The 12,230-nt window shown below is 44.9% G+C and overlaps 1 protein-coding gene and 1 long non-coding RNA gene across 11 annotated transcripts in view; one reads left to right on the top strand and one right to left on the bottom strand.

Annotated features, from left to right (window-relative positions):
• The window catches only part of LOC133470300 (uncharacterized), a 71,286-nt gene extending 62,107 nt beyond the window's left edge, over window positions 1-9,179 (top strand). The window contains exons 2-3 of the long non-coding RNA XR_009785952.1: window positions 8,816-8,986; window positions 9,091-9,179. This is a non-coding gene — a long non-coding RNA (uncharacterized LOC133470300). The remainder of the gene's footprint in view (window positions 1-8,815; window positions 8,987-9,090) is intronic.
• Window positions 1-12,230, bottom strand: part of hace1 (HECT domain and ankyrin repeat containing E3 ubiquitin protein ligase 1) — a 100,497-nt gene that overhangs the window by 3,481 nt on the left and 84,786 nt on the right. The window lies entirely within an intron of this gene.

Below are 12,230 nucleotides of genomic sequence, written 5' to 3'. Positions count from 1 at the left end.
AACCTATCATGTACAGTTGCATACTCACATCAACACAACAGCACCCTAAAGTTATGTTCAATTGCTAATTTAATATACAAACCCAATTCCAATAAAGTTTGGACGTTGTGTTAAACATAAATAAAAACAGAATACAATGATTTGCAAATCATGTTCAACCTATATTTAACTGAATACACTACAAAGACAATATATTTAATGTTCAAACTGCTAAACTTGTTTTTAGCAAATAATCATTAACTTAGAATTTTATGGCTGCAACATATTCCAAAAAAGCTGGGACAGGGTCATGTTTACCACTGTGTTACATCACTTTTTATTTTAACAACATTCAATAAACGTTTGGAAACTGAGGACACTAATTGTTGAAGCTTTGTTGGTGGAATTCTTTCCCATTCTTGCTTGATGTACAGCTTCAGCTGTTCAACAGTCTGGGGTCTCCGTTGTCGTATTCTACGCTTCATAATGCGCCACACAATTTCAATGGGAGACAGGTCTGGACTGCAGGCAGGCCAGCCTAGTACCCCCACTCTTTTGCTACGAAGCCACGCTGTTGTAACATGTGCAGAATGTGGTTTGGCATTGTCTTGCTGAAATAAGCAGTGTCAATGAAAAAGACGTTGCTTAGATGGCAGCATATGTTTCTCCAAAACCTGTATGTACCTTTCAGCATTAATGGTGTCTTCACAGATGTGTAAGTTACCCATGCCATTGGCACTAACACAGCCCCATACCATCACAGATGCTGGCTTTTGAACTTTGCGTTCATAACATTACGGATGGTTCTTTTCCTTTTTAGCCCGGAGGACACGACGTCTACAATTTCCAAAAACAATTTCAAATGTGGACTCGTCAGACCACAGAACACGTTTTCACTTTGCATCAGTCCATCTTAGTATGCTTAGATGAGCTCGGGCCCAGAGAAGCTGGTGGCATTTCTGGGTGTTGTTTATAAATGGCTTTTGCTTTGCATAGTAGAGTTTCAAGTTGCACTTAAGAATCTAGCGCCGAACTGTATTTACTGACATTGGTTTTCTGACGTGTTCCTGAGCCCATGTGGTGATATCCTTTACAAACTGATGTTGGTTTTCGGCCTTGCCGCTTACATGCAGTGATTTCTCCAGATTCTCTGAACCTTTTGATGATATTATTGACCGTAGATGATGAAATCCCTAAATTCCTTGCAATTGTACGTCGAGGAACATTGTCCTTAAACTGTACGACTATTTTCTCACGCACTTGTTCACAAAGAGGTGAACCTCGCCCCATCTTTGCTTGTGAATGACTGAGCAATTCAGGGAAGCTCCTTTTATACCCAATCATGGCACCCACCTGTTCCCAATTAGCCTGTTCACTTGTGGGATATTCCAAACAGGTGTTTGATGAGCATTCCTCAACTTTCTCAGTCTTTTTTGCCACCTGTCCCAGCTTTTTTGGAACGTGTTGCAGCCATAAAATTCTAAGTTAATGATTATTTGCTAAAAACAATAAAACTTATCAGTTTGAACATTACATAACTTGTCTTTGTAGTGTATTCAATTAAATATAGGTTGAACATGATTTGTAAATCATTGTATTCTGTTTTTATTCATATTTAACACAACGTCCCAACTTCATTGGAATTGGGGTTGTACTAAAAAAATGGTTGCTTTATTCTGTTGTCATTGATTAAAATGGGACGAACATGGCGCCAAAGAGCCAAGCCATGAAAGTCTGCCGCGGTCACACGCCGCCGCCACTGGACAAAAAGCCTTTAAATGTCACAAAATCAAACCTGTATTACATGGCTCGAATTAAGCGGTCTCGCATTGCAGTTTTGCGCCTCATAAAACACATTAAAAAGCAAAATTGTGAATCAGTTTTGATGCGGAGACGGTTGCGAAGATGGAAGAACTCGGGGTATGTGACACTTGTGATGGGCAAATGATACCGAGGCTTTGGAGCTTGTGTCACTCTTCCTGAAGCAGAGTGATTCGAAACGCTGTGTCTGAGCTTGTATCAAAACTCTAGTGTCAGGTGACCGATGACGTTTGCTGTTTCGCTTCGCGCTTCATTCCTTCAAAATATTTCGAAGCTTATCATTGGCTCATAGTCTTTCAGTGTGTGTCATTGGTTCATGGCGTTGCAACGCATTGTAAGCCAATGACAACCAACGAACATTTAACCCTAAATATAATTTGCATTTATTCTTTGGGTTAATCTGGAATGTGTTTTAGAGTATTGGGGAGAGCATCTGCATATTTTATTGTAATGACGATATAATCATTATTTGATATGAATGAACAAAACACTTGAATGCAGCCCAACTGTAGGCCGGTCCCAAGCCCGGATAAATGCAGAGGGTTGCGTCAGGAAGGGCATCCGGCTTAAAACTTTGCCAAACAAACATGAGCGTTCATCCAAAGAATTCCATACCGGATCGGTTGTGGCCTGGGTTAACAACGTCCGCCAACGGTGCCGTCCACCTAGGCGTCGTTGGAAATCCAGCTACTGTGTGTCGAAGTCAAAGAAGAGGTGAAAAGCGGGTTCTTCGGCATAAAGAGGAAATCACAGAGCCTAGAACTGAATGTGGGGACTTTGAATGTTGGGACTATGACAGGAAAATCTCGGGAGTTGGTTGACATGATGATGAGGAGAAAGGTTGATATATTGTGTGTCCAGGTGACCAGGTGGAAAGGCAGTAAGGCTAGAACTTTAGGGGCAGGGTATAAATTATTTTAACATGGTGTAGATGGGAAGAGAAATGGAGTCGGGGTTATTTTAAAAGAAGAGTTGGCTAAGAGCCAGCTTCTGTAGCCGGGGATCGGCTCGCCAAGGTCCCCGCCTTCGGCCACCGCACAGCTCGCACTGCACCCGACCCCTATGGCCCCTCCCACAGGTGTTGAGCCCATGGGAATGGGGACCACACTCCTCAGCCTCCCTGGTAAGGTCTATTCAGGGGTGCTGGAGAGGAGGGTCCGTCGGGAAGTTGAATCCCAGATTCAGGAGGAGCAGTGTGGTTTTCGTCCTGGCCGTGGAACAGTGGACCAGCTCTACATCCTTGGCAGGGTCCTCGAGGGTGCATGGGAGTTCGCCCAACCAGTCTGCATGTGTTTTGTGGACTTGGAGAAGGCGTTCGACCGTGTCCCTCGGGTGGTCCTGTGGGGGGTCCTGTGGAGTATGGGGTACCGACCCCCCTGATACGGGCTGTTCGGTCCCTGTACGACCGGAGTCAGAGTTTGGTCTGCATATCCGGCAGTAAGTCGGACTCATTCCCGGTGAGGGTTGGACTCCACCAAGGCTGCCTTTTGTCACTGATTCTGTTCATAACTTTTATGGACAGAATTTCTTTTTGCAGATGATGTGGTTCTGTTGGCTTCATCAAACCGTGACCTCCAACTCTCATTGGAGCAGTTCGCAGCCGAGTGTGAAGCGACTGGGATGAGAATCAGCACCTCCAAATCTGAGACCATGGTCCTCAGTCGGAAAAGGGTGGCGTACCCTCTCCAGGTCGGGGATGAGATCCTGCCCCAAGTGGAGGAGTTCAAGTATCTTGGGGTCTTGTTCACAAGTGAGGGAAGAATTGAACGGGAGATCGACAGGCGGATCGGTGCAGCGTCTGCAGTGATGCGGACTTTGTATCGATCCGTTGTGGTTAAGGAGCTAAGCCGAAAGGCGAAGCTCTCGATTTATCGGTCGATCTACGTTCCTACCCTCACCTATGGTCACGAGCTGTGGGTCGTGCCCGAAAGAACAAGATCCCGGATACAAGCGGCCGAAATGAGTTTCCTCCGCAGGGTGTCCGGGCTCTTCCTTAGAGATAGGGTGAGAAGCTCGGTCATCCGGGAGGATCTCAGAGTAGAGCCGTTGCTCCTTCACATTGAGAGGAGCCAGATGAGGTGGCTGGGGCATCTGATTCGCTTCCCTGGTGAGGTATTCCGGGCACGTCCCACCGGGTGTAGACCCCGGGGATGACCCAGGACACGCTGGAGAGACTACATCCTTCGGCTGACCTGGGAACGCCTCAGGATCCCCCCGGAAGAGATGGATGAAGTGGCTGGGGAAAGGGAAGTCTGGGCGTCCCTGCTTAAGCTACTGCCCCCGCGAACCGACCTCGGATAAGCGGTAGAAGATGGATGGAGTTGGCTAAGAATGTCTCAGAGGTGAAAAGACTATCAGATCGAGTGATGAGGCAGAAACTTGAAATTGAGGGTGTTATGTATAATGTGGCTATGCCCCACAGGTATGATGTGACCTAGAGGTGAAAGAGAAATTCTGGAAGGAGCTCGACGAAGTAGTTCTGAGCATCCCAGAAAGAGAAAGAGTCGTGATTGGTGCAGATTGTAATGGACATGTTGGTGAAGAAAATAGGGGTGATGAAGAAGTGATGGGTAAGTACGGCATCCAGGAAAGGAACTTGGAGGGAGAGATGGTGGTAGAGAATGGAAATTCCTGTAGTGAACACTTTTTTCCAGAAGAGGCAGGAACATAGGGTGACCTAGAGCAGAGGTAGAAGCATGCAGGTGGATTACATCTTGTGCAGACGATGTAATCTGAAGGAGGTTACAGACTGTAAGCTTGTGGTAGGGGAGAGTGTGGCTTGACATCATATGATGGTGGTGTGTAAGATGATTCTGGTGGTGGGGAGGAAGATTAGGAAGACAAAGGCAGAGCAGAGAACCATGTGGTGGAAGCTGAGATAGTGTTGTGCAGCTTTTCGTCAAGAGGTGAGACAGGCTCTCGGTGGACAGGAGGAGCTTCCAGAAGACTGGACCACTGCAGCCAAGGTGATCAGAGAGGCAGGCAGGAGTGTACTTGGTGTATCTTCTGGCAGGAAAGGAGAGAAGGAGACTTGGTGGTGGAACCTCACAGTACAGGAAATCATACAGGGAAAAAGGTTAGCTAAGAAGTGGGACACTGAGAGGACCGAGGAGAGGCGAAAGGAATACATTGAGATGCAACACAGGGCAAAGGTAGAGGTGGCAAAGGCCAAACATATGAGGCATATGATGATATGTATGGCAGGTTGGACACTAAAGAAGGAGAAAATGATCTATACAGGCTGACCAGACAGAGGGATAGAGATGGGAAGGATGTGCAACAGGTTAGGGTGATTAAGGATAGAGATGGAAATATGTTGACTGGTGCCAGCAGTGTGATCGCTCGATGAAAAGAATATATATATATATATATATATATATATATATATATATATATATATATATATATATAATGAGAGAGAAGGGAGAGTAGAAGAGGCAAGTGTGGTGGATTAGTAAGGCGGAAGTTAGAAAGGCATTAAAGAGGATGAAAAATGGAAAGGCAGTTGGTCCTGATGACATTCCTGTGTAGGAATGGAAGCATCTCGGAGAGGTGGCTGTGGAGTTTTTGACCAGCTTGTTCAATAGAATTCGAGATGCCTGAGGAATGGAGGAAAAGTGTGCTGCTGTCCATTTTTAAGAACAAGGGTAATGTGCAGAGCTGTGGGAACTATAGAGGAATAAAGTTGATGAGCCACACAAAGAAGTTATGGGAAAGAGTAGTGGAGGCTAGACTCAGGACAGAAGTGAGTATTTGTGAGCAACAGTATGGTTTCATGCCTCGAAAGAGTACCACAGATGCATTATTTGCCTTGAGGATGTTGATGGAAAAGTACAGAGAAGGTCAGAAGGAGCTACATTGTGTCATTGTAGATCTAGAGAAAGCCTATGACAGAGTACCCAGAGAGGAGCTGTGGTACTGCATGCAGAAGTCTGGAGTGGCAGAGAAGTATGTTAGAACAATACAGGACATATCCGAGGGCAGCAGAACAGCGGTGAGGTGTGCTGTAGGTGTGACAGACGACTTTAAGGTGGAGGTGGGACTGCATCAGGGTTCAGCCCTGAGCCCCTTCCTGTTTGCAGTGGTGATGGATAGGCTGACAGATTAGGTTAGACTGGAATCCCCGTGGACCATGATGTTTGCAGATGACATTGTGATCTGCAGTGAGCAGGTGGAGGCAGTTAGAAAGATGGAGGCATGCACTGGAAAGCAGAGGAATGAAGATTAGCCGAAGTAAGACAGAATATATGTGCATGAATGAGAGGGGTGGTTGGGGAAGAGTGAGGCTACAGGGAGAAGAGATAGCAAGGGTGGAGGACTTTAAATACTTGGGGTCAACCGTCCAGAGCAATGGTGAGTGTGGTCAGGAAGTGAAGAAACAGGTCCAAGGAGGTGGGAACGGGTGGAGGAAGGTGTCAGGTGTGTTATGTGACAGAAGAGTCTCTGCTAGAATGAAGGGCAAAGTTTATAAGTCAGTGGTGAGGCCAGCCATGATGAACGGATTAGAGACAGTGGCACTGAAAAGACAACAGGAAGCAGAGCTGGAGGTGGCGGAAATGAATATGTTGAGGTTTGCTCTCGGAGTGACCAGGTTGGATTAAATTAGAAATGAGCTCATCAGAGGAACACCCAAGGTTCGATGTTTTGGAGACAAAGTTAGAGAGAGCAGACTTTCGATGGTTTGGACACGTCCAGAGGAGAAATAGTGAGTATATTGGTAGAAGGATGAGGAGGATCGAGCTGCCAGGCAAGAGAGTTAGAGAAAAACCAAAGAGAAGGTTAATGGATGTCGTGAGGGAAGACATGAGGGCAGTTGGTGTTCGAGAGGAGGATGCAGGAGATAGGCTTACATGGAAAAGGATGACGCGCTGTGGCGACCCCTAAAGGCACAAGGAAAAGAAGAATGAACAAAACACTTGAATGACCATACAGACTTTTCTGAACTTCTATTGCTGTCATGGGAAACAGTGCCAGTGCTTCAGTCGTGCTCTTAAGAGGTTGCTATGGCTTCAGTTGTCCACCAGATGTCACCGTCACTGAAGCTTTGAATCTTTTTCGGCACAATTGTTAAAAGCCTCAGTGCTTCATGAGGCTTCACTGGCCCACTGCTATGTGACACAACGTGCTAACGTCACTGATGGGTGGACACGGAAGCAAAGCTATTCAGTTGAGGAGCGGGAAGACAGTGGTTGCAAGATGCAACACGACGCTAACTTGAGAAGGGGAAAAAAAAAAGAAAATGGTGAAAGTGTGAGAACATCTCATAGTGAAATGCAAGGCGAGCAACCTTTTTTTGTAACGGACCTTTCTCTCCGCCGAGTCGCAGGACCTGAGAGACCAAGGTGAATTTAACATTACGCAAATCAGTGAGATTAACGTTAGTCTACCTTACTAACATAACGTTAGCCCTGTGGGCTGCAGAGTGTCTCTGTTAATTATGAGTAATGTCGAATGTGTGGCTTGTTTATTACGGTGACAAGTACAGTATAACACAACCATAGCAATATATACAGGGTGCTTTTTGCAGTGTAGTCACTGTGTGACATGGTGAATTTGATGATCTGTAAGTTGCAAAACCTTAAAGCTCAGAGGACAAAAATGATACAAATTTTCTTATTTCTAGAACCCCTTTACAAACCACATCTACCATTTCAAAGTGATTATATAGCAGATATACAGCAGTTAAATCGATAAATATGATTCAGAATGTGCCTTCTGGTTTTTGCATCTAGCGCCTGTGACGTAACACTAGCCAACAGCCTGTTCATTCGGCATTGTGTGCTACTGTTCCATGCTGTTGTTCCTGTACTTGTATATTTGTTTTCATATGATTTCGCGATTTCACGATGGTCTATTGCGTGGCATTTGGTTGTACAAATGGTTAAGGCAGTGGCGAGAGTTTCTTTGGCTTTCCAAGTGAAAAAGGAATACGTGACCAGTGGATAGGGAAAGTCATTCGACAGGGGAAGAAACGTGATCAGCTATGGGTGTTGAGCAATCATTCCAAACTCTGTGCTGATCACTTCGAATCAGTGTGTTTTGAGAAAGACTTAGCAGAAAGCATTGGATGGGTGTAGTTAGGCAGAGGCTGAAACCAGCTGCGGTGCCAACTATTTTTCCTATGGCCATCGGGACGTCAACCGCCAGCAAGAGAACTAAATCTCGCAGCCGCCATGGTACAACGGCGAAGCGGCACAGACAAGTTGAGGATTTCCTTGTATATACCTACGACTACTGTGGTTATTATACACTGGGCGGTAGGAAAAAAAGACCCCACGCAGTACTTTTTCAGTCCTGTCGTCTGTACTTCTGCCGATATAACAAGCCAACAGACACAGCCAAGATTTTCTGTGCAGCATGTTATAAAGCTACTCGAGCAAGGGGCACACAATCTATAGGAATACTGCATACTATGTAGAAGCTTGCGCCGTGTCTCTGGAACATGAATATATAATGCATATAGTCGTGCTAAAAAATATTGGCACCCCTGGGGTTCCATTATTTCTAGCCATGACTGTATAAAATACATGCTTGTCTGACCCCATGAGCATGCCTGTTATATTTTATTGTAACAAAGAAATCCTTCTCTCACTATTCTGTCATTTACCAAATAGAAATAATTTTGGTAATCCTAAAACAGGAAAGGTTTAGTCTGATTTCATGTCAGACAGTCAACAAAAAAAGCATTGTGTGTCTGCACTGGCACTGCAGGGGAGACAATATTTTTTAGCACAATGGTAATACTACATGTAAGGATGATGTGGCTTGGTCTCAACCATCTTTTTTGTTTTAAATAAGCTGATTAAAAATATGTTATTTAAATCACGTAAAAAAAAATCTTTATTCAAATATGGGATTGTTATTAAATAACCCATTGATTAAAATAATTTGCAGTTAGGTAAATTTCCTGTGTGTATCAAACTCAAGCCTGCAAATCCTGACCCACAGTCTGACTAATCAAGGGGTTGTGTGCTTATTCACAAATAAAGTGGTTAATCTTTCATTATTATTCCAGATGGTGTCCGAGTTACAAGGAGCAAGAGCAATAGATGACAACCAGAATGTCACATCAAATGATGCTAATACTGCCATGGACATAACAGAAATTCTACCACAATCCAATCTCAACTCTGTGTGTATCCAGGCTACGGTTGACAGTAAGCCAGTCAGTACTCAAACATCATGGGTGAGTTGGAATATAATATACTTTATTTATCAAGTGCTTTGATCACTACCTCAAATCATCGCAATCATTACCTTCTTACTCACACAAACTTTTCACATTTTCAGTATAAGTGAAACTATGGGTGGGACCCAAGTCACATCGACAGTGAGGCAGAGGCATAAAAAAGTTTAGTGTGACGCAGCTGTGGGAGCAGTTTCCAAGATGAGACAAACTAACTGGGCAGAAAATGTAGGCCCTTCGTGTGTGCATGCTGGTCTGCAATGCACATTGCTGGATGATGGCCGTTTAGATACGAGCACAGAGCTGGATGATTCCATATTAGACAAAGATGTCGAAAATGAGGACTATTCTCCTGGTAATGAGGATCAATCTGATGATGATGACGACACTGAAGAAGAATGGTCAGTAATGAGGGAAGCTTGCAAATACAACTAGAAAGTTTGTGTCCACTTGACGTGTACTTTTTGTGTACAGGAAGTTCTCGATTTACGAACGAGTTCCATTCCTACGCTGGCGACGCAACATGAATTTTCGCGTAAGTCGGATTTCATCGTTAAAGTCGAAATTTATGGCAAAATACTTCTGTTACGGGTATTGTCCCACGTGATTGTGACAGGCGTGTGCGTCGATGTGTGAGTGAGACGGGACTGCGCAGGCGTCGTCCGGCGCGACTGTGAAGGATGAAGGAGTGTGCGCCGGTGCGAGTGTGTACAGTAGCAAGTGTAGTGACGGCGACCGGGGAAGAGTAGCGATTAGCGGAGGACCCGTTGATGTTGAATGTGCAGAGGAGCTAATAAAGCCATTAAAGCAGCAAATCGGTGTTTTGTGCCTTTATTGTTGCCGCCACCCAGCTCAGCTGTGCAACGAGAGAAGGGAGTTAACACCTGCGTCTCCCGACCACAGTCAGGTGACCGTAGCAGGAAGGGTTAACACTTCGTATAAAGAAATTAAAATAGAAAAATAAGATGCTGTACTTACCATTACTGCTGAGAGTGTGAAAAAAGGAGTACGAAAAGGGCAAAGATACTCCCGCCGCACAAACACAGACAAGCACTATGCACTAGCTAAGCAGAAACACTATGGTGCTGTGACAAAATGGCGGACGAGGCACGGGCGTCGTAAAGTCGAAACGTCGTAGGTCGAGTGCATCGTAACTCAAGGACTTCCTGTATACTGCAAGTATACTAGTTTATGCTTTTCACCGTTGTAAGTTACAGATACAGCTCTTGTTTTTTGTTATACTGTAGAACAGGGGCGAGACAAATGATTCACACTTCAAACTTGGTTTTTACAGGATTTCCTTGAAGGAGAAGGAGTCCATCATTGATGGAAACCCTATTCGAATGCGGAAGTTTGTTGTTTTTGAATTGTGCCTACGAGCACTCCTGGCAATCTGTGCTGTCTGTTCCAGCCCATGCCAGGTGGCCATTAAAATATTACAGGAAGATTTGCCGTGTTCAAAGCAACATGAAGACATGGTAACATCAAAGAATGGTACAGCCAACCAATGTCAGGTTGTATGCCTCTAAGTAACTTGCTGGGTGCCAGTGCCATCCTATTTAGCGGCTGCAGTCCAGTGAAGGTGATAAATATGCTCAAAAGTCTTAAAATAATTCCTTTTTCAAAGAGGACATTCTGTTGTATTCAGAATGCTTACCTACTTCCAACCGTCAACCTAGTGTGGAAACATCCCTTCTGGAGGGAGTTCAGGGAAAACAGCTAACAGTTGATGGTGATGCACGATGGTGCTCTCCTGGGCACACGGCCAAATATGGTTCATACACTGTTATGAACCTCGAAGACTCACAGACCTTAGACACCCAATTGCTACAGGTACTGGTCTTTGCAATGACATTCCTTGGGATCAAGCTAGTATTCAGGCTAAATGTATTCATATTTTCAAAACAATTCCCATTTCAGGATACAGAGGTGAATAACTCTCAAGCCATGGAATTGAGGGCTTGAAGAAGTGCCTTGCCTTGTTACAGAGGAATGGTGTCACCATGAAAACATTCTGACAGACCGCGACTCTCAAATTAAGAAATTTCTGAGGGAAACCCATAAGGACCTTTGCCACTGGTTTGACGTTTGGCAAGTCGCAAAAGGTAATCTTACCTCTACTTTTATGTCACTTTTATGATTGTCCATGCACGTTTATGTTTTTTACATTAAAGGACTAATCAGACAAAGGTATTTGAAGCACTGGACTGATAATGATTTTCTTTTCAGGAATCAAGAAGCAGCTGCTGGTTGTTTGAGGAAGTTTAAAAAAAAAAAAAAAAAAAAGTTAAGGCTTTAGAAGAAATTGAGAAAAATGCCAAATGTCTGGATATGTGGTTGACTGTTAGATTTATATGCAAATAGGGATAGAAGCTTTCTGACAAAAGAAGGGCAAGTTCCTGGTAACTGTGTAGCATCTGTGGTCTAATCTGTGCGAGTTGGCCAAGGGGAGGATATCAGGTTGTGGTCACGAGCTGGGTTCCACAGTGGCCTCACCCTATGACAAAGATCAAGAAGAGTGCAATCTGGAAGAGGACCAACAACACAACCGCCTACTGCGACCCAAAGCACGGTCCTCCACACGCAGCAATTCTGCGGTACCCCCCCTTCTCTCACAGCCTGCTGCAGTGTCACAACAAGAGCAGCCACCTCCCTCCTACACCGCCAGGCCTCGTGGGCTGCACTCGATGCCAGCCTCATGGACAGACAGCAAGCATCACTGAACCAGAATTGAGGAGGTTGACAAGGGAGGGGATGCGGAGGGGTGCAGAAGATGCTTCCATAGTGTAAAGAAGGAACATTGAATGGACACTGGATCAGAGACTGTCCGAAGAAGCTAAATAAAAGGGCAAGACTTTCGTACTCATGGTGGTGATCGATGATGGGGGACCCAGTTCGTCCGACATCTGGCTGAATTCCGGAGGCCCCAAAGACAGAGCAGCACTTAACTGGTGATATATAGGCACAGACACGCATTCAACATTGCTGTTTCTTTTTGTTATTTTTCTGCAATGAAGACACGCTTGGCACTGATAATACTGCTTCGCTTAGGTTAGTTATTAAGAAGAAGAAGAATCTTTGTCACTGTGATTGTCATGAACATGCATGCATGCACACGAAATTTGTTCTCTGCATTTTACCCATCACAGTGAATAGACACACTTGTTAGTGGAGCACACTGGAGCAGGGAGAAGCTTAGGCGCTGGGGAACAGCTCGGGGTATCGGTGTCTTGCTCAAGGACAC

The sequence above is a fragment of the Phyllopteryx taeniolatus genome, chromosome 20 (assembly GCF_024500385.1).
Source record: "Phyllopteryx taeniolatus isolate TA_2022b chromosome 20, UOR_Ptae_1.2, whole genome shotgun sequence".
NCBI lineage: Eukaryota > Metazoa > Chordata > Actinopteri > Syngnathiformes > Syngnathidae > Phyllopteryx > Phyllopteryx taeniolatus.
This window is presented reverse-complemented; position numbering and strand designations above follow the sequence as displayed.